Consider the following 23,669-nt stretch of genomic DNA (forward strand, 5'->3'; position numbering starts at 1 on the left):
GTAGATTTTGGCCTCTAGCTCAGCCGGCACCTAGGGAAACCTACCAAACCTGTGCATTTTTGAAAACTAGAGACCTACGGGAATCCAGGATGGGGTGACTTGTGGGGCTCTGACCAGGTTCTGTTACCCAGAATCCTTTGCAAACCTCAAAATTTGGCTAAAAAAACAAGTTTTCCTCACATTTCGGTGACAGAAAGTTCTGGAATTAGAAAGGAGCTACAAATTTCCTTCCATCCAGCGTTCCCCCAAGTCTCCCGATAAAAATTATTCCTCACTTGTGTGGGTAGGCTTAGCGCCCACGACAGGAAATGCCCCAAAACGCAACGTGGACACATCACATTTTTTTAAAGAAAACAGAGGTGTTTTTTGCAAAGAGCCTACCTGTAGATTTTGGCCTCTAGCTCAGCCGGCACCTAGGGAAACCTACCAAACCTGTGCATTTTTTAAAACTAGAGACCTACGGGAATCCAGGATGGGGTGACTTGTGGGGCTCTGACCAGGTTCTGTTACCCAGAATCCTTTGCAAACCTCAAAATTTGGCTAAAAAAACAAATTTTCCTCTCATTTTTGTGACAGAAAGTTCTGGAATTAGAAAGGAGCCACAAATTTCCTTCCATCCAGCGTTCCCCCAAGTCTCCCGATAAAAATGATTCCTCACTTTTGTGGGTAGGCTTAGCGCCCACGACAGGAAATGCCCCAAAACGCAACGTGGACACATCACATTTTTTTAAAGAAAACAGAGGTGTTTTTTGCAAAGTGACTTCCTGTAGATTTTGGCCTCTAGCTCAGCCAGCACCTAAGGAAACCTACCAAACCTGTGCACTTGTCAAAACTAGAGACCTAGGGGAATCCAAGATGGGGTGACTTGTGGGGCTCTGACCAGGTTCTGTTACCCAGAATCCTTTGCAAACCTCAAACTTTGGCTAAAAAAACAAATTTTCCTCACATTTTGGTGACAGAAAGTTCTGGAATTAGAGAGGAGACACAAATTTCCTTACACCCAGCGTTCCCCCACGTCTCCCGATAAAAACAATACCTCACTTGTGTGGGTAGGCCTAGCGCCCGCGACAGGAAATGCCCCAAAACGCAACGTGGACACATCACATTTTTTTAAAGAAAACAGAGGTGTTTTTTGCAAAGTGACTACCTGTAGATTTTGGCCTCTAGATCTGCCGGCACCTAGGAAAACATACCAAACCTGTGCATTTTTTAAAACTAGAGACCTAGGGGAATCCAAGATGGGGTGACTTGTGGAGCTCTGACCAGGTTCTGTTACCCAGAATCCTTTGCAAACCTCAAAATTTGGCTAAAAAAACACGTTTTCCTCACATTTCGGTGACAGAAAGTTCTGGAATCTGAGAGGAGGCACAAATTTCCTTCCACCCAGCGTTCCCCCAAGTCTGCCAATACAAATGATACCTCACTTGTGTGGGTAGGCCTAGCGCCCGTGACAGGAAATGTCCCAAAACACAACGTGGACACATCACATTTTTTTAAAGAAAACAGAGGTGTTTTTTGCAAAGAGCTTACCTGTAGATTTTGGCCTCTAGCTCAGCCGGCACCTAGGGAAACCTACCAAACCTGTGCATTTTTGAAAACTAGAGACCTACGGGAATCCAGGATGGGGTGACTTGTGGGGCTCTGACCAGGTTCTGTTACCCAGAATCCTTTGCAAACCTCAAAATTTGGCTAAAAAAACAAGTTTTCCTCACATTTCGGTGACAGAAAGTTCTGGAATAAGAAAGGAGCTACAAATTTCCTTCCATCCAGCGTTCCCCCAAGTCTCCCGATAAAAATGATTCCTCACTTGTGTGGGTAGGCTTAGCGCCCACGACAGGAAATGCCCCAAAACGCAACGTGGACACATCACATTTTCTTAAAGAAAACAGAGGTGTTTTTTGCAAAGAGCCTACCTGTAGATTTTGGCCTCTAGCTCAGCCGGCACCTAGGGAAACCTACCAAACCTGTGCATTTTTGAAAACTAGAGACCTACGGGAATCCAGGATGGGGTGACTTGTGGGGCTCTGACCAGGTTCTGTTACCCAGAATCCTTTGCAAACCTTAAAATTTGGCTAAAAAAACAAATTTTCCTCACATTTTGGTGACAGAAAGTTCTGGAATTAGAAAGGAGCCACAAATGTCCTTCCATCCAGCGTTCCCCCAAGTCTCCCGATAAAAATGATTCCTCACTTGTGTGGGTAGGCTTAGCGCCCACGACAGGAAATGCCCCAAAACGCAACGTGGACACATCACATTTTTTTAAAGAAAACAGAGGTGTTTTTTGCAAAGTGACTATCTGCAGATGTTGGCCTCTAGCTCAGTCGGCACCTAAGGAAACCTACCAAACCTGTGCATTTGTGAAAACTAGAGACCTAGGGGAATCCAAGATGGGGTGACTTGTGGGGCTCTGACCAGGTTCTGTTACCCAGAATCCTTTGCAAACCTCAAACTTTGGCTAAAAAAACAAATTTTCCTCACATTTTGGTGACAGAAAGTTCTGGAATTAGAGAGGAGACACAAATTTCCTTACACCCAGCGTTCCCCCACGTCTCCCGATAAAAACAATACCTCACTTGTGTGGGTAGGCCTAGCGCCCGCGACAGGAAATGCCCCAAAACGCAACGTGGACACATCACATTTTTTTAAAGAAAACAGAGGTGTTTTTTGCAAAGTGACTACCTGTAGATTTTGGCCTCTAGCTCAGCCGGCACCTAGGAAAACCTACCAAACCTGTGCATTTTTTAAAACTAGAGACCTAGCGGAAAGCGAGATGGGGTGACTTGTGGGGCTCTGACCAGGTTCTGTTACCCAGAATCCTTTGCAAACCTCAAAATTTGGCTAAAAGAACACGTTTTCCTCACATTTCGGTGACAGAAAGTTCTGGAATCAGAGAGGAGCCACGGATTTCCTTCCACCCAGCGTTCCCCCAAGTCTCTCGATAAAAATGATACCTCACTTGTGTGGGTAGGCCTAGCGCCCGCGACAGGAAATGCTCCAAAACGCAATGTGGACCCATCACATTTTTTTAAAGAAAACAGAGGTGTTTTTTGCAAAGTGCCTACCTGTAGATTTTGGCCTCTAGCTCAGCCGGCACCTAGGGAAACCTACCAAACCTGTGCATTTTTTAAAACTAGAGACCTAGGGGAATCCAAGATGGGGTGACTTGTGGAGCTCTGACCAGGTTCTGTTACCCAGAATCCTTTGCAAACCTCAAAATTTGGCTACAAAAACACGTTTTCCTCACATTTCGGTGACAGAAAGTTCTGGAATCTGAGAGGAGGCACAAATTTCCTTCCACCCAGCGTTCCCCCAAGTCTGCCAATACAAATGATACCTCACTTGTGTGGGTAGGCCTAGCGCCCGTGACAGGAAATATCCCAAAACACAACGTGGACACATCACATTTTTTTAAAGAAAACAGAGGTGTTTTTTGCAAAGAGCTTACCTGTAGATTTTGGCCTCTAGCTCAGCCGGCACCTAGGGAAACCTACCAAACCTGTGCATTTTTTAAAACTAGAGACCTACGGGAATCCAGGATGGGGTGACTTGTGGGGCTCTGACCAGGTTCTGTTACCCAGAATCCTTTGCAAACCTCAAAATTTGGCTAAAAAAACAAGTTTTCCTCACATTTCGGTGACAGAAAGTTCTGGAATTAGAAAGGAGCTACAAATTTCCTTCCATCCAGCGTTCCCCCAAGTCTCCCGATAAAAATGATTCCTCACTTGTGTGGGTAGGCTTAGCGCCCACGACAGGAAATGCCCCAAAACGCAACGTGGACACATCACATTTTTTTAAAGAAAACAGAGGTGTTTTTTGCAAAGAGCCTACCTGTAGATTTTGGCCTCTAGCTCAGCCGGCACCTAGGGAAACCTACCAAACCTGTGCATTTTTTAAAACTAGAGACCTACGGGAATCCAGGATGGGGTGACTTGTGGGGCTCTGACCAGGTTCTGTTACCCAGAATCCTTTGCAAACCTCAAAATTTGGCTAAAAAAACAAATTTTCCTCACATTTTGGTGACAGAAAGTTCTGGAATTAGAAAGGAGCCACAAATTTCCTTCCATCCAGCGTTCCCCCAAGTCTCCCGATAAAAATTATTCCTCACTTTTGTGGGTAGGCTTAGCGCCCACGACAGGAAATGCCCCAAAACGCAACGTGGACACATCACATTTTTTTAAAGAAAACAGAGGTGTTTTTTGCAAAGTGACTATCTGTAGATTTTGGCCTCTAGCTCAGCCGGCACCTAAGGAAACCTACCAAACCTGTGCATTTGTGAAAACTAGAGACCTAGGGGAATCCAAGATGGGGTGACTTGTGGGGCTCTGACCAGGTTCTGTTACCCAGAATCCTTTGCAAACCTCAAACTTTGGCTAAAAAAACAAATTTTCCTCACATTTTGGTGACAGAAAGTTCTGGAATTAGAGAGGAGACACAAATTTCCTTACACCCAGCGTTCCCCCACGTCTCCCGATAAAAACAATACCTCACTTGTGTGGGTAGGCCTAGCGCCCGCGACAGGAAATGCCCCAAAACGCAACATGGACACATCACATTTTTTTAAAGAAAACAGAGGAGTTTTTTGCAAAGTGACTACCTGTAGATTTTGGCCTCTACCTCAGCCGGCACCTAGGAAAACATACCAAACCTGTGCATTTTTTAAAACTAGAGACCTAGGGGAATCCAAGATGGGGTGACTTGTGGAGCTCTGACCAGGTTCTGTTACCCAGAATCCTTTGCAAACCTCAAAATTTGGCTAAAAAAACACGTTTTCCTCACATTTCGGTGACAGAAAGTTCTGGAATCTGAGAGGAGGCACAAATTTCCTTCCACCCAGCGTTCCCCCAAGTCTGCCAATACAAATGATACCTCACTTGTGTGGGTAGGCCTAGCGCCCGTGACAAGAAATGTCCCAAAACACAACGTGGACACATCACATTTTTTTAAAGAAAACAGAGGTGTTTTTTGCAAAGAGCTTACCTGTAGATTTTGGCCTCTAGCTCAGCCGGCACCTAGGGAAACCTACCAAACCTGTGCATTTTTGAAAACTAGAGACCTACGGGAATCCAGGATGGGGTGACTTGTGGGGCTCTGACCAGGTTCTGTTACCCAGAATCCTTTGCAAACCTCAAAATTTGGCTAAAAAAACAAGTTTTCCTCACATTTCGGTGACAGAAAGTTCTGGAATTAGAAAGGAGCTACAAATTTCCTTCCATCCAGCGTTCCCCCAAGTCTCCCGATAAAAATGATTCCTCACTTGTGTGGGTAGGCTTAGCGCCCACGACAGGAAATGCCCCAAAACGCAACGTGGACACATCACATTTTTTTAAAGAAAACAGAGGTGTTTTTTGCAAAGAGCCTACCTGTAGATTTTGGCCTCTAGCTCAGCCGGCACCTAGGGAAACCTACCAAACCTGTGCATTTTTGAAAACTAGAGACCTACGGGAATCCAGGATGGGGTGACTTGTGGGGCTCTGACCAGGTTCTGTTACCCAGAATCCTTTGCAAACCTCAAAATTTGGCTAAAAAAACAAATTTTCCTCACATTTTGGTGACAGAAAGTTCTGGAATTAGAAAGGAGCCACAAATTTCCTTCCATCCAGCGTTCCCCCAAGTCTCCCGATAAAAATGATTCCTCACTTGTGTGGGTAGGCTTAGCGCCCACGACAGGAAATGCCCCAAAACGCAACGTGGACACATCACATTTTTTTAAAGAAAACAGAGGTGTTTTTTGCAAAGTGACTATCTGCAGATGTTGGCCTCTAGCTCAGCCGGCACCTAAGGAAACCTACCAAACCTGTTCATTTGTGAAAACTAGAGACCTAGGGGAATCCAAGATGGGGTGACTTGTGGGGCTCTGACCAGGTTCTGTTACCCAGAATCCTTTGCAAACCTCAAACTTTGGCTAAAAAAACAAATTTTCCTCACATTTTGGTGACAGAAAGTTCTGGAATTAGAGAGGAGACACAAATTTCCTTACACCCAGCGTTCCCCCACGTCTCCCGATAAAAACAATACCTCACTTGTGTGGGTAGGCCTAGCGCCCGCGACAGGAAATGCCCCAAAACGCAACGTGGACACATCACATTTTTTTAAAGAAAACAGAGGTGTTTTTTGCAAAGAGCTTACCTGTAGATTTTGGCCTCTAGCTCAGCCGGCACCTAGGGAAACCTACCAAACCTGTGCATTTTTTAAAACTAGAGACCTACGGGAATCCAGGATGGGGTGACTTGTGGGGCTCTGACCAGGTTCTGTTACCCAGAATCCTTTGCAAACCTCAAAATTTGGCTAAAAAAACAAGTTTTCCTCACATTTCGGTGACAGAAAGTTCTGGAATTAGAAAGGAGCTACAAATTTCCTTCCATCCAGCGTTCCCCCAAGTCTCCCGATAAAAATGATTCCTCACTTGTGTGGGTAGGCTTAGCGCCCACGACAGGAAATGCCCCAAAACGCAACGTGGACACATCACATTTTTTTAAAGAAAACAGAGGTGTTTTTTGCAAAGAGCCTACCTGTAGATTTTGGCCTCTAGCTCAGCCGGCACCTAGGGAAACCTACCAAACCTGTGCATTTTTTAAAACTAGAGACCTACGGGAATCCAGGATGGGGTGACTTGTGGGGCTCTGACCAGGTTCTGTTACCCAGAATCCTTTGCAAACCTCAAAATTTGGCTAAAAAAACAAATTTTCCTCACATTTTGGTGTCAGAAAGTTCTGGAATTAGAAAGGAGCCACAAATTTCCTTCCATCCAGCGTTCCCCCAAGTCTCCCGATAAAAATTATTCCTCACTTTTGTGGGTAGGCTTAGCGCCCACGACAGGAAATGCCCCAAAACGCAACGTGGACACATCACATTTTTTTAAAGAAAACAGAGGTGTTTTTTGCAAAGTGACTATCTGTAGATTTTGGCCTCTAGCTCAGCCGGCACCTAAGGAAACCTACCAAACCTGTGCATTTGTGAAAACTAGAGACCTAGGGGAATCCAAGATGGGGTGACTTGTGGGGCTCTGACCAGGTTCTGTTACCCAGAATCCTTTGCAAACCTCAAACTTTGGCTAAAAAAACAAATTTTCCTCACATTTTGGTGACAGAAAGTTCTGGAATTAGAGAGGAGACACAAATTTCCTTACACCCAGCGTTCCCCCACGTCTCCCGATAAAAACAATACCTCACTTGTGTGGGTAGGCCTAGCGCCCGCGACAGGAAATGCCCCAAAACGCAACATGGACACATCACATTTTTTTAAAGAAAACAGAGGAGTTTTTTGCAAAGTGACTACCTGTAGATTTTGGCCTCTACCTCAGCCGGCACCTAGGAAAACATACCAAACCTGTGCATTTTTTAAAACTAGAGACCTAGGGGAATCCAAGATGGGGTGACTTGTGGAGCTCTGACCAGGTTCTGTTACCCAGAATCCTTTGCAAACCTCAAAATTTGGCTAAAAAAACACGTTTTCCTCACATTTCGGTGACAGAAAGTTCTGGAATCTGAGAGGAGGCACAAATTTCCTTCCACCCAGCGTTCCCCCAAGTCTGCCAATACAAATGATACCTCACTTGTGTGGGTAGGCCTAGCGCCCGTGACAAGAAATGTCCCAAAACACAACGTGGACACATCACATTTTTTTAAAGAAAACAGAGGTGTTTTTTGCAAAGAGCTTACCTGTAGATTTTGGCCTCTAGCTCAGCCGGCACCTAGGGAAACCTACCAAACCTGTGCATTTTTGAAAACTAGAGACCTACGGGAATCCAGGATGGGGTGACTTGTGGGGCTCTGACCAGGTTCTGTTACCCAGAATCCTTTGCAAACCTCAAAATTTGGCTAAAAAAACAAGTTTTCCTCACATTTCGGTGACAGAAAGTTCTGGAATTAGAAAGGAGCTACAAATTTCCTTCCATCCAGCGTTCCCCCAAGTCTCCCGATAAAAATGATTCCTCACTTGTGTGGGTAGGCTTAGCGCCCACGACAGGAAATGCCCCAAAACGCAACGTGGACACATCACATTTTTTTAAAGAAAACAGAGGTGTTTTTTGCAAAGAGCCTACCTGTAGATTTTGGCCTCTAGCTCAGCCGGCACCTAGGGAAACCTACCAAACCTGTGCATTTTTGAAAACTAGAGACCTACGGGAATCCAGGATGGGGTGACTTGTGGGGCTCTGACCAGGTTCTGTTACCCAGAATCCTTTGCAAACCTCAAAATTTGGCTAAAAAAACAAATTTTCCTCACATTTTGGTGACAGAAAGTTCTGGAATTAGAAAGGAGCCACAAATTTCCTTCCATCCAGCGTTCCCCCAAGTCTCCCGATAAAAATGATTCCTCACTTGTGTGGGTAGGCTTAGCGCCCACGACAGGAAATGCCCCAAAACGCAACGTGGACACATCACATTTTTTTAAAGAAAACAGAGGTGTTTTTTGCAAAGTGACTATCTGCAGATGTTGGCCTCTAGCTCAGCCGGCACCTAAGGAAACCTACCAAACCTGTTCATTTGTGAAAACTAGAGACCTAGGGGAATCCAAGATGGGGTGACTTGTGGGGCTCTGACCAGGTTCTGTTACCCAGAATCCTTTGCAAACCTCAAACTTTGGCTAAAAAAACAAATTTTCCTCACATTTTGGTGACAGAAAGTTCTGGAATTAGAGAGGAGACACAAATTTCCTTACACCCAGCGTTCCCCCACGTCTCCCGATAAAAACAATACCTCACTTGTGTGGGTAGGCCTAGCGCCCGCGACAGGAAATGCCCCAAAACGCAACGTGGACACATCACATTTTTTTAAAGAAAACAGAGGTGTTTTTTGCAAAGTGACTACCTGTAGATTTTGGCCTCTAGCTCAGCCGGCACCTAGGAAAACCTACCAAACCTGTGCATTTTTTTAAACTAGAGACCTAGGGGAAAGCAAGATGGGGTGACTTGTGGGGCTCTGACCAGGTTCTGTTACCCAGAATCCTTTGCAAACCTCAAAATTTGGCTAAAAGAACACGTTTTCCTCACATTTCGGTGACAGAAAGTTCTGGAATCAGAGAGGAGCCACGGATTTCCTTCCACCCAGCGTTCCCCCAAGTCTCTCGATAAAAATGATACCTCACTTGTGTGGGTAGGCCTAGCGCCCGCGACAGGAAATGCTCCAAAACGCAATGTGGACCCATCACATTTTTTTAAAGAAAACAGAGGTGTTTTTTGCAAAGTGCCTACCTGTAGATTTTGGCCTCTAGCTCAGCCGGCACCTAGGGAAAACTACCAAACCTGTGCATTTGTTAAAGCTAGAGACCTAGGGGAATCCAAGATGGGGTGACTTGTGGGGCTCTGACCAGGTTCTGTTACCCAAAATGCTTTGCAAACCTCAAAATTTGGCTAAAAAAACACGTTTTCCTCACATTTTGGTGACAGAAAGTTCTGGAATCAGAGAGGAGTCACAAATTTCCTTCCACCCAGCGCTCCCCCAAGTCTCCTGATAAAAATGATACCTCACTTGTGTGGGTAGGCCTAGCGCCCTCGACAGGAAATGCCCCAAAACGCAACGTGGACACATCACATTTTTTTAAAGAAAAAAGAGGTGTTTTTTGCAAAGTGCTTACCTGTAGGTTTTGGCCTCTAGCTCAGCCGGCACCTAGGGAAACCTACCAAACCTGGGCATTTTTTAAAACTAGAGACCTAGGGGAATCCAAGATGGGGTGACTTGTGGAGCTCTGACCAGGTTCTGTTACCCAGAATCCTTTGCAAACCTCAAAATTTGGATAAAAAAACACATTTTCCTCACATTTCGGTGACAAAAAGTTCTGGAATCTGAGAGGAGGCACAAATTTCCTTCCACCCAGCGTTCCCCCAAGTCTGCCAATACAAATGATACCTCACTTGTGTGGGTAGGCCTAGCGCCCGTGACAGGAAATGTCCCAAAACACAACGTGGACACATCACATTTTTTTAAAGAAAACAGAGGTGTTTTTTGCAAAGAGCCTACCTGTAGATTTTGGCCTCTAGCTCAGCCGGCACCTAGGGAAACCTACCAAACCTGTGCATTTTTGAAAACTAGAGACCTACGGGAATCCAGGATGGGGTGACTTGTGGGGCTCTGACCAGGTTCTGTTACCCAGAATCCTTTGCAAACCTCAAAATTTGGCTAAAAAAACAAGTTTTCCTCACATTTTGGTGACAGAAAGTTCTGGAATTAGAAAGGAGCCACAAATTTCCTTCCATCCAGCGTTCCCCCAAGTCTCCCGATAAAAATGATTCCTCACTTGTGTGGGTAGGCTTAGCGCCCACGACAGGAAATGCCCCAAAACGCAACGTGGACACATCACATTTTTTTAAAGAAAACAGAGGTGTTTTTTGCAAAGTGACTATCTGCAGATGTTGGCCTCTAGCTCAGCCGGCACCTAAGGAAACCTACCAAACCTGTTCATTTGTGAAAACTAGAGACCTAGGGGAATCCAAGATGGGGTGACTTGTGGGGCTCTGACCAGGTTCTGTTACCCAGAATCCTTTGCAAACCTCAAACTTTGGCTAAAAAAACAAATTTTCCTCACATTTTGGTGACAGAAAGTTCTGGAATTAGAGAGGAGACACAAATTTCCTTACACCCAGCGTTCCCCCACGTCTCCCGATAAAAACAATACCTCACTTGTGTGGGTAGGCCTAGCGCCCGCGACAGGAGATGCCCCAAAACGCAACGTGGACACATCACATTTTTTTAAAGAAAACAGAGGTGTTTTTTGCAAAGTGACAACCTGTAGATTTTGGCCTCTAGCTCAGCCGGCACCTAGGAAAACCTACCAAACCTGTGCATTTTTTTAAACTAGAGACCTAGGGGAAAGCAAGATGGGGTGACTTGTGGGGCTCTGACCAGGTTCTGTTACCCAGAATCCTTTGCAAACCTCAAAATTTGGCTAAAAGAACACGTTTTCCTCACATTTCGGTGACAGAAAGTTCTGGAATCAGAGAGGAGCCACGGATTTCCTTCCACCCAGCGTTCCCCCAAGTCTCTCGATAAAAATGATACCTCACTTGTGTGGGTAGGCCTAGCGCCCGCGACAGGAAATGCTCCAAAACGCAATGTGGACCCATCACATTTTTTTAAAGAAAACAGAGGTGTTTTTTGCAAAGTGCCTACCTGTAGATTTTGGCCTCTAGCTCAGCCGGCACCTAGGGAAAACTACCAAACCTGTGCATTTGTTAAAGCTAGAGACCTAGGGGAATCCAAGATGGGGTGACTTGTGGGGCTCTGACCAGGTTCTGTTACCCAAAATGCTTTGCAAACCTCAAAATTTGGCTAAAAAAACACGTTTTCCTCACATTTTGGTGACAGAAAGTTCTGGAATCAGAGAGGAGTCACAAATTTCCTTCCACCCAGCGCTCCCCCAAGTCTCCTGATAAAAATGATACCTCACTTGTGTGGGTAGGCCTAGCGCCCTCGACAGGAAATGCCCCAAAACGCAACGTGGACACATCACATTTTTTTAAAGAAAAAAGAGGTGTTTTTTGCAAAGTGCTTACCTGTAGGTTTTGGCCTCTAGCTCAGCCGGCACCTAGGGAAACCTACCAAACCTGTGCATTTTTTAAAACTAGAGACCTAGGGGAATCCAAGATGGGGTGACTTGTGGAGCTCTGACCAGGTTCTGTTACCCAGAATCCTTTGCAAACCTCAAAATTTGGATAAAAAAACACATTTTCCTCACATTTCGGTGACAAAAAGTTCTGGAATCTGAGAGGAGGCACAAATTTCCTTCCACCCAGCGTTCCCCCAAGTCTGCCAATACAAATGATACCTCACTTGTGTGGGTAGGCCTAGCGCCCGTGACAGGAAATGTCCCAAAACACAACGTGGACACATCACATTTTTTTAAAGAAAACAGAGGTGTTTTTTGCAAAGAGCCTACCTGTAGATTTTGGCCTCTAGCTCAGCCGGCACCTAGGGAAACCTACCAAACCTGTGCATTTTTGAAAACTAGAGACCTACGGGAATCCAGGATGGGGTGACTTGTGGGGCTCTGACCAGGTTCCGTTACCCAGAATCCTTTGCAAACCTCAAAATTTGGCTAAAAAAACAAGTTTTCCTCACATTTCGGTGACAGAAAGTTCTGGAATCTGAGAGGAGCCACAAATTTCCTTCCACCCAGCGTTCCCCCAAGTCTCCCGATACAAATGATACCTCACTTGTGTGGGTAGGACTAGCGCCCGCGACAGGAAATGCCCCAAAACGCAATGTGGACACATCACATTTTTTGAAAGAAAACAGAGGTGTTTTTTGCAAAGTGACTTCCTGTAGATTTTGGCCTCTAGCTCAGCCGGCACCTAAGGAAACCTACCAAAGCTGTGCACTTGTGAAAACTAGAGACCTAGGGGAATCCAAGATGGGGTGACTTGTGGGGCTCTGACCAGGTTCTGTTACCCAGAATCCTTTGCAAACCTCAAACTTAGGCTAAAGAAACAAATTTTCCTCACGTTTTGGTGACAGAAAGTTCTGGAATTAGAAAGGAGCCACAAATTTCCTTCCATCCAGCTTTCCCCCAAGTCTCCCGATAAAAATGATTCCTCACTTGTGTGGGTAGGCCTAGCGCCCGCGACAGGAAATGCCCCAAAACGCAACGTGGACACATCACATTTTTTTAAAGAAAACAGAGGTGTTTTTTGCAAAGTGACTATCTGTAGATTTTGACGTCTAGCTCAGCCGGCACCTAAGGAAACCTACCAAACCTGTGCATTTGTGAAAACTAGAGACCTAGGGGAATCCAAGATGGGGTGACTTGTGGGGCTCTGACCAGGTTCTGTTACCCAGAATCCTTTGCAAACCTCAAACTTTGGCTAAAAAAACAAATATTCCTCACATTTTGGTGACAGAAAGTTCTGGAATTAGAGAGGAGCCACAAATTTAATTCCACCCAGCATTCCCCCAAGTCTCTCGATAAAAATGATACCTCACTTGTGTGGGTAGGCCTAGCGCCCGCGACAGAAAATGCTCCAAAACGCAACGTGGACCCATCACATTTTTTTAAAGAAAACAGAGGTGTTTTTTGCAAAGTGCCTACCTGTAGATTTTGGCCTCTAGCTCAGCCGGCACCTAGGGAAACCTACCAAACCTGTGCATTTTTTAAAGCTAGAGACCTAGGGGAATCCAAGATGGGGTGACTTGTGGGGCTCTGACCAGGTTCTGTTACCCAGAATGCTTTGCAAACCTCAAAATTTGGCTAAAAAAACACGTTTTCCTCACATTTTGGTGACAGAAAGTTCTGGAATCAGAGAGGAGTCACAAATTTCCTTCCACCCAGCGTTCCCCCAAGTCTCCTGATAAAAATGATACCTCACTTGTGTGGGTAGGCCTAGCGCCCTCGACAGGAAATGCCCCAAAACGCAACGTGGACACATCACATTTTTTTAAAGAAAACAGAGGTGTTTTTTGCAAAGTGCCTACCTGTAGATTTTGGCCTCTAGCTCAGCCGGCACCTAGGGAAACCTACCAAACCTGTGCATTTTTTAAAACTAGAGACCTAGGGGAATCCAAGATGGGGTGACTTGTGGGGCTCTGACCAGGTTCTGTTACCCAGAATCCTTTGCAAACCTCAAAATTTGGCTAAAAAAACAAGTTTTCCTCACATTTCGGTGACAGAAAGTTCTGGAATCAGAGAGGAGCCACAAATTTCCTTCCACCCAGCGTTCCCCCAAGTCTCCCGATACAAATGATACCTCACTTGTGTGGGTAGGCCTAGCGGCCACGACAGGAAGTACCCCAAAACGCAACGTGGACACATCACATTTTTTGAAAGAAAACAGAGGTGTTTTTTGCAAAGTGACTACCTGTAGATTTTGGCCTCTAGCTCAGCCGGCACCTAAGGAAACCTACCAAACCTGTGCACTTGTGAAAACTAGAGACCTAGGGGAATCCAAGATGGGGTGACTTGTGGGGCTCTAACCAGGTTCTGTTACCCAGAATCCTTTGCAAACCTCAAACTTTGGCTAAAAAAACTAATTTTCCTCACATTTTGGTGACAGAAAGTTCTGGAATTAGAAAGGAGCCTCAAATTTCCTTCCATCCAGCGTTCCCCCAAGTCTCCCGATAAAAATGATTCCTCACTTGTGTGGGTAGGCCTAGCGCCCACGACAGGAAATGCCCCAAAACGCAACGTGGACACATCACATTTTTTTAAAGAAAACAGAGGTGTTTTTTGCAAAGTGACTATCTGTAGATTTTGGCCTCTAGCTCAGCCGGCACCTAAGGAAACCTACCAAACCTGTGCATTTGTGAAAACTAGAGACCTAGGGGAGTCCAAGATGGGGTGACTTGTGGGGCTCTGACCAGGTTCTGTTACCCAGAATCCTTTGCAAACCTCAAACTTTGGCTAAAAAAACAAATTTTCCTCACATTTTGGTGACAGAAAGTTCTGGAATTAGAGAGGAGCCACAAATTTCCTTACACCCAGCGTTCCCCCACGTCTCCCGATAAAAACGATACCTCACTTGTGTGGGTAGGCCTAGCGCCCGCGACAGGAAATGCCCCAAAACGCAACGTGGACACATCACATTTTTTTAAAGAAAACAGAGGTGTTTTTTGCAAAGTGACTACCTGTACATTTTGGCCTCTAGCTCAGCCGGCACCTAGGAAAACCTACCAAACCTGTGCATTTTTTAAAACTAGAGACCTAGGGGAATCCAAGATGGGGTGACTTGTGGGGCTCTGACCAGGTTCTGTTACCCAGAATCCTTTGCAAACCTCAAAATTTGGATAAAAGAACACGTTTTCCTCACATTTCGGTGACAGAAAGTTCTGGAATCTGAGAGGAGCCACAAATGTCCTACCACCCAGCGTTCCCCCAAGTCTCCCGATACAAATGATACCTCACTTGTGTGGGTAGGCCTAGCGGCCGCGACAGGAAGTACCCCAAAACGCAACGTGGACACATCACATTTTTTTAAAGAAAACAGAGGTGTTTTTTGCAAAGTGACTACCTGTAGATTTTGGCCTCTAGCTCAGCCGGCACCTAAGGAAACCTACCAAACCTGTGCACTTGTGAAAACTAGAGACCTAGGGGAATCCAAGATGGGGTGACTTGTGGGGCTCTAACCAGGTTCTGTTACCCAGAATCCTTTGCAAACCTCAAACTTTGGCTAAAAAAACAAATTTTCCTCACATTTTGGTGACAGAAAGTTCTGGAATTAGAAAGGAGCCTCAAATTTCCTTCCATCCAGCGTTCCCCCAAGTCTCCCGATAAAAATGATTCCTCACTTGTGTGGGTAGGCCTAGCGCCCACGACAGGAAATGCCCCAAAACGCAACGTGGACACATCACATTTTTATAAAGAAAACAGAGGTGTTTTTTGCAAAGTGCCTACCTGTAGATTTTGGCCTCTAGCTCAGCCGGCACCTAGGGAAACCTACCAAACCTGTGCATTTTTTAAAGCTAGAGACCTAGGGGAATCCAAGATGGGGTGACTTGTGGGGCTCTGACCAGGTTCTGTTACCCAGAATGCTTTGCAAACCTCAAAATTTGGCTAAAAAAACACGTTTTCCTCACATTTTGGTGACAGAAAGTTCTGGAATCAGAGAGGAGTCACAAATTTCCTTCCACCCAGCGTTCCCCCAAGTCTCCTGATAAAAATGATACCTCACTTGTGTGGGTAGGCCTAGCGCCCTCGACAGGAAATGCCCCAAAACGCAACGTGGACACATCACATTTTTTTAAAGAAAACAGAGGTGTTTTTTGCAAAGTGACTACCTGTAGATTTTGGCCTCTAGCTCAGCCGGCACCTAAGGAAACCTACCAAACCTGTGCACTTGTGAAAACTAGAGACCTAGGGGAATCCAAGATGGGGTGACTTGTGGGGCTCTAACCAGGTTCTGTTACCCAGAATCCTTTGCAAACCTCAAAATTTGGATAAAAAAACACATTTTCCTCACATTTCGGTGACAAAAAGTTCTGGAATCTGAGAGGAGGCACAAATTTCCTTCCACCCAGCGTTCCCCCAAGTCTGCCAATACAAATGATACCTCACTTGTGTGGGTAGGCCTAGCGCCCGTGACAGGAAATGTCCCAAAACACAACGTGGACACATCACATTTTTTTAAAGAAAACAGAGGTGTTTTTTGCAAAGAGCCTACCTGTAGATTTTGGCCTCTAGCTCAGCCGGCACCTAGGGAAACCTACCAAACCTGTGCATTTTTGAAAACTAGAGACCTACGGGAATCCAGGATGGGGTGACTTGTGGGGCTCTGACCAGGTTCTGTTACCCAGAATCCTTTGCAAACCTCAAAATTTGGCTAAAAAAACAAGTTTTCCTCACATTTTGGTGACAGAAAGTTCTGGAATTAGAAAGGAGCCACAAATTTCCTTCCATCCAGCGTTCCCCCAAGTCTCCCGATAAAAATGATTCCTCACTTGTGTGGGTAGGCTTAGCGCCCACGACAGGAAATGCCCCAAAACGCAACGTGGACACATCACATTTTTTTAAAGAAAACAGAGGTGTTTTTTGCAAAGTGACTATCTGCAGATGTTGGCCTCTAGCTCAGCCGGCACCTAAGGAAACCTACCAAACCTGTTCATTTGTGAAAACTAGAGACCTAGGGGAATCCAAGATGGGGTGACTTGTGGGGCTCTGACCAGGTTCTGTTACCCAGAATCCTTTGCAAACCTCAAACTTTGGCTAAAAAAACAAATTTTCCTCACATTTTGGTGACAGAAAGTTCTGGAATTAGAGAGGAGACACAAATTTCCTTACACCCAGCGTTCCCCCACGTCTCCCGATAAAAACAATACCTCACTTGTGTGGGTAGGCCTAGCGCCCGCGACAGGAGATGCCCCAAAACGCAACGTGGACACATCACATTTTTTTAAAGAAAACAGAGGTGTTTTTTGCAAAGTGACAACCTGTAGATTTTGGCCTCTAGCTCAGCCGGCACCTAGGAAAACCTACCAAACCTGTGCATTTTTTTAAACTAGAGACCTAGGGGAAAGCAAGATGGGGTGACTTGTGGGGCTCTGACCAGGTTCTGTTACCCAGAATCCTTTGCAAACCTCAAAATTTGGCTAAAAGAACACGTTTTCCTCACATTTCGGTGACAGAAAGTTCTGGAATCAGAGAGGAGCCACGGATTTCCTTCCACCCAGCGTTCCCCCAAGTCTCTCGATAAAAATGATACCTCACTTGTGTGGGTAGGCCTAGCGCCCGCGACAGGAAATGCTCCAAAACGCAATGTGGACCCATCACATTTTTTTAAAGAAAACAGAGGTGTTTTTTGCAAAGTGCCTACCTGTAGATTTTGGCCTCTAGCTCAGCCGGCACCTAGGGAAAACTACCAAACCTGTGCATTTGTTAAAGCTAGAGACCTAGGGGAATCCAAGATGGGGTGACTTGTGGGGCTCTGACCAGGTTCTGTTACCCAAAATGCTTTGCAAACCTCAAAATTTGGCTAAAAAAACACGTTTTCCTCACATTTTGGTGACAGAAAGTTCTGGAATCAGAGAGGAGTCACAAATTTCCTTCCACCCAGCGCTCCCCCAAGTCTCCTGATAAAAATGATACCTCACTTGTGTGGGTAGGCCTAGCGCCCTCGACAGGAAATGCCCCAAAACGCAACGTGGACACATCACATTTTTTTAAAGAAAAAAGAGGTGTTTTTTGCAAAGTGCTTACCTGTAGGTTTTGGCCTCTAGCTCAGCCGGCACCTAGGGAAACCTACCAAACCTGTGCATTTTTTAAAACTAGAGACCTAGGGGAATCCAAGATGGGGTGACTTGTGGAGCTCTGACCAGGTTCTGTTACCCAGAATCCTTTGCAAACCTCAAAATTTGGATAAAAAAACACATTTTCCTCACATTTCGGTGACAAAAAGTTCTGGAATCTGAGAGGAGGCACAAATTTCCTTCCACCCAGCGTTCCCCCAAGTCTGCCAATACAAATGATACCTCACTTGTGTGGGTAGGCCTAGCGCCCGTGACAGGAAATGTCCCAAAACACAACGTGGACACATCACATTTTTTTAAAGAAAACAGAGGTGTTTTTTGCAAAGAGCCTACCTGTAGATTTTGGCCTCTAGCTCAGCCGGCACCTAGGGAAACCTACCAAACCTGTGCATTTTTGAAAACTAGAGACCTACGGGAATCCAGGATGGGGTGACTTGTGGGGCTCTGACCAGGTTCCGTTACCCAGAATCCTTTGCAAACCTCAAAATTTGGCTAAAAAAACAAGTTTTCCTCACATTTCGGTGACAGAAAGTTCTGGAATCTGAGAGGAGCCACAAATTTCCTTCCACCCAGCGTTCCCCCAAGTCTCCCGATACAAATGATACCTCACTTGTGTGGGTAGGACTAGCGCCCGCGACAGGAAATGCCCCAAAACGCAATGTGGACACATCACATTTTTTGAAAGAAAACAGAGGTGTTTTTTGCAAAGTGACTTCCTGTAGATTTTGGCCTCTAGCTCAGCCGGCACCTAAGGAAACCTACCAAAGCTGTGCACTTGTGAAAACTAGAGACCTAGGGGAATCCAAGATGGGGTGACTTGTGGGGCTCTGACCAGGTTCTGTTACCCAGAATCCTTTGCAAACCTCAAACTTAGGCTAAAGAAACAAATTTTCCTCACGTTTTGGTGACAGAAAGTTCTGGAATTAGAAAGGAGCCACAAATTTCCTTCCATCCAGCTTTCCCCCAAGTCTCCCGATAAAAATGATTCCTCACTTGTGTGGGTAGGCCTAGCGCCCGCGACAGGAAATGCCCCAAAACGCAACGTGGACACATCACATTTTTTTAAAGAAAACAGAGGTGTTTTTTGCAAAGTGACTATCTGTAGATTTTGACGTCTAGCTCAGCCGGCACCTAAGGAAACCTACCAAACCTGTGCATTTGTGAAAACTAGAGACCTAGGGGAATCCAAGATGGGGTGACTTGTGGGGCTCTGACCAGGTTCTGTTACCCAGAATCCTTTGCAAACCTCAAACTTTGGCTAAAAAAACAAATATTCCTCACATTTTGGTGACAGAAAGTTCTGGAATTAGAGAGGAGCCACAAATTTAATTCCACCCAGCATTCCCCCAAGTCTCTCGATAAAAATGATACCTCACTTGTGTGGGTAGGCCTAGCGCCCGCGACAGAAAATGCTCCAAAACGCAACGTGGACCCATCACATTTTTTTAAAGAAAACAGAGGTGTTTTTTGCAAAGTGCCTACCTGTAGATTTTGGCCTCTAGCTCAGCCGGCACCTAGGGAAACCTACCAAACCTGTGCATTTTTTAAAGCTAGAGACCTAGGGGAATCCAAGATGGGGTGACTTGTGGGGCTCTGACCAGGTTCTGTTACCCAGAATGCTTTGCAAACCTCAAAATTTGGCTAAAAAAACACGTTTTCCTCACATTTTGGTGACAGAAAGTTCTGGAATCAGAGAGGAGTCACAAATTTCCTTCCACCCAGCGTTCCCCCAAGTCTCCTGATAAAAATGATACCTCACTTGTGTGGGTAGGCCTAGCGCCCTCGACAGGAAATGCCCCAAAACGCAACGTGGACACATCACATTTTTTTAAAGAAAACAGAGGTGTTTTTTGCAAAGTGCCTACCTGTAGATTTTGGCCTCTAGCTCAGCCGGCACCTAGGGAAACCTACCAAACCTGTGCATTTTTTAAAACTAGAGACCTAGGGGAATCCAAGATGGGGTGACTTGTGGGGCTCTGACCAGGTTCTGTTACCCAGAATCCTTTGCAAACCTCAAAATTTGGCTAAAAAAACAAGTTTTCCTCACATTTCGGTGACAGAAAGTTCTGGAATCAGAGAGGAGCCACAAATTTCCTTCCACCCAGCGTTCCCCCAAGTCTCCCGATACAAATGATACCTCACTTGTGTGGGTAGGCCTAGCGGCCACGACAGGAAATACCCCAAAACGCAACGTGGACACATCACATTTTTTGAAAGAAAACAGAGGTGTTTTTTGCAAAGTGACTACCTGTAGATTTTGGCCTCTAGCTCAGCCGGCACCTAAGGAAACCTACCAAACCTGTGCACTTGTGAAAACTAGAGACCTAGGGGAATCCAAGATGGGGTGACTTGTGGGGCTCTAACCAGGTTCTGTTACCCAGAATCCTTTGCAAACCTCAAACTTTGGCTAAAAAAACTAATTTTCCTCACATTTTGGTGACAGAAAGTTCTGGAATTAGAAAGGAGCCTCAAATTTCCTTCCATCCAGCGTTCCCCCAAGTCTCCCGATAAAAATGATTCCTCACTTGTGTGGGTAGGCCTAGCGCCCACGACAGGAAATGCCCCAAAACGCAACGTGGACACATCACATTTTTTTAAAGAAAACAGAGGTGTTTTTTGCAAAGTGACTATCTGTAGATTTTGGCCTCTAGCTCAGCCGGCACCTAAGGAAACCTACCAAACCTGTGCATTTGTGAAAACTAGAGACCTAGGGGAGTCCAAGATGGGGTGACTTGTGGGGCTCTGACCAGGTTCTGTTACCCAGAATCCTTTGCAAACCTCAAACTTTGGCTAAAAAAACAAATTTTCCTCACATTTTGGTGACAGAAAGTTCTGGAATTAGAGAGGAGCCACACATTTCCTTACACCCAGCGTTCCCCCACGTCTCCCGATAAAAACGATACCTCACTTGTGTGGGTAGGCCTAGCGCCCGCGACAGGAAATGCCCCAAAACGCAACGTGGACACATCACATTTTTTTAAAGAAAACAGAGGTGTTTTTTGCAAAGTGACTACCTGTACATTTTGGCCTCTAGCTCAGCCGGCACCTAGGAAAACCGACCAAACCTGTGCATTTTTTAAAACTAGAGACCTAGGGGAATCCAAGATGGGGTGACTTGTGGGGCTCTGACCAGGTTCTGTTACCCAGAATCCTTTGCAAACCTCAAAATTTGGATAAAAGAACACGTTTTCCTCACATTTCGGTGACAGAAAGTTCTGGAATCTGAGAGGAGCCACAAATGTCCTACCACCCAGCGTTCCCCCAAGTCTCCCGATACAAATGATACCTCACTTGTGTGGGTAGGCCTAGCGGCCGCGACAGGAACTACCCCAAAACGCAACGTGGACACATCACATTTTTTTAAAGAAAACAGAGGTGTTTTTTGCAAAGTGACTACCTGTAGATTTTGGCCTCTAGCTCAGCCGGCACCTAAGGAAACCTACCAAACCTGTGCACTTGTGAAAACTAGAGACCTAGGGGAATCCAAGATGGGGTGACTTGTGGGGCTCTAACCAGGTTCTGTTACCCAGAATCCTTTGCAAACCTCAAACTTTGGCTAAAAAAACAAATTTTCCTCACATTTTGGTGACAGAAAGTTCTGGAATTAGAAAGGAGCCTCAAATTTCCTTCCATCCAGCGTTCCCCCAAGTCTCCCGATAAAAATGATTCCTCACTTGTGTGGGTAGGCCTAGCGCCCACGACAGGAAATGCCCCAAAACGCAACGTGGACACATCACATTTTTTTAAAGAAAACAGAGGTGTTTTTTGCAAAGTGACTATCTGTAGATTTTGGCCTCTAGCTCAGCCGGCACCTAAGGAAACCTACCAAACCTGTGCATTTGTGAAAACTAGAGACCTAGGGGAATCCAAGATGGGGTGACTTGTGGGGCTCTGACCAGGTTCTGTTACCCAGAATCCTTTGCAAACCTCAAACTTTGGCTAAAAAAACAAATTTTCCTCACATTTTGGTGACAGAAAGTTCTGGAATTAGAGAGGAGCCACAAATTTCCTTACACCCAGCGTTCCCCCACGTCTCCCGATAAAAACGATACCTCACTTGTGTGGGTAGGCCTAGCGCCCGCGACAGGAAATGCCCCAAAACGCAACGTGGACACATCATATTTTTTTAAAGAAAACAGAGGTGTTTTTTGCAAAGTGACTACCTGTACATTTTGGCCTCTAGCTCAGCCGGCACCTAGGAAAACCTACCAAACCTGTGCATTTTTTAAAACTAGAGACCTAGGGGAATCCAAGATGGGGTGACTTGTGGGGCTCTGACCAGGTTCTGTTACCCAGAATCCTTTGCAAACCTCAAAATTTGGCTAAAAGAACACGTTTTCCTCACATTTCGGTGACAGAAAGTTCTGGAATCTGAGAGGAGCCACAAATGTCCTACCACCCAGCGTTCCCCCAAGTCTCCCGATAAAAATGATACCTCACTTGTGTGGGTAGGCCTAGCGCCCGTGACAGGAAATGCCCCAAAACACAACGTGGACACATCACATTTTTTGAAAGAAAACAGAGGTGTTTTTTGCAAAGTGCCTACCTATAGATTTTGGCCTCTAGCTCAGCCGGCACCTAGGGAAACCTACCAAACCTGTGCATTTTTTAAAACTAGATACCTAGGGGAATCCAAGATGGGGTGACTTGTGGAGCTCTGACCAGGTTCTGTTACCCAGAATCCTTTGCAAACCTCAAAAATTGGCTAAAAAAACACGTTTTCCTCACATTTCGGTGACAGAAAGTTCTGGAATCTGAGAGGAGGCACAAATTTCCTTCCACCCAGCGTTCCCCCAAGTCTCCCAATACAAATGATACCTCACTTGTGTGGGTAGGCCTAGCGCCCGTGACAGGAAATGTCCCAAAACACAACGTGGACACATCACATTTTTTTAAAGAAAACAGAGGTGTTTTTTGCAAAGAGCCTACCTGTAGATTTTGGCCTCTAGCTCAGCCGGCACCTAGGGAAACCTACCAAACCTGTGCATTTTTTAAAACTAGAGACCTACGGGAATCCAGGATGGGGTGACTTGTGGGGCTCTGACCAGGTTCTGTTACCCAGAATCCTTTGCAAACCTCAAAATTTGGCTAAAAAAACAAGTTTTCCTCACATTTCGGTGACAGAAAGTTCTGGAATTTGAGAGGACCCACAAATTTCCTTACACCCAGCGTTCCCCCAAGTCTCCCGATACAAATGATACCTCACTTGTGTGGGTAGGCCTAGCACCCGCGACAGGAAATGCCCCAAAACGCAACGTGGACACATCACATTTTTTTAAAGAAAACAGAGGTGTTTTTTGCAAAGTGACTATCTGTAGATTTTGGCCTCTAGTTCAGCCGGCACCTAGGAAAACCTACCAAACCTGTGCATTTTTTAAAACTAGAGACCTAGGGGAAAGCAAGATGGGGTGACTTGTCGGGCTCTGACCAGGTTCTGTTACCCAGAATCCTTTGCAAACCTCAAAATTTGGCTAAAAGAACACGTTTTCCTCACATTTCGGTGACAGAAAGTTCTGGAATCAGAGAGGAGCCACGGATTTCCTTCCACCCAGCGTTCCCCCAAGTCTCTCGATAAAAATGATACCTCACTTGTGTGGGTAGGACTAGCGCCCGCGACAGGAAATGCTCCAAAACGCAACGTGGACCCATCACATTTTTTTAAAGAAAACAGAGGTGTTTTTTGCAAAGTGCCTACCTGTAGATTTTGGCCTCTAGCTCAGCCGGCACCTAGGGAAACCTACCAAGCCTGTGCATTTTTTAAAGCTAGAGACCTAGGGGAATCCAAGATGGGGTGACTTGTGGGGCTCTGACCAGGTTCTGTTACCCAGAATGCTTTGCAAACCTCAAAATTTGGCTGAAAAAACAAGTTTTCCTCACATTTTGGTGACAGAAAGTTCTGGAATCAGAGAGGAGTCACAAATTTCCTTCCACCCAGCGCTCCCCCAAGTCTCCTGATAAAAATGATACCTCACTTGTGTGGGTAGGCCTAGCGCCCTCGACAGG

This window comes from Pleurodeles waltl, chromosome 1_2 (genome assembly GCF_031143425.1).
Source record: "Pleurodeles waltl isolate 20211129_DDA chromosome 1_2, aPleWal1.hap1.20221129, whole genome shotgun sequence".
Lineage (NCBI taxonomy): Eukaryota > Metazoa > Chordata > Amphibia > Caudata > Salamandridae > Pleurodeles > Pleurodeles waltl.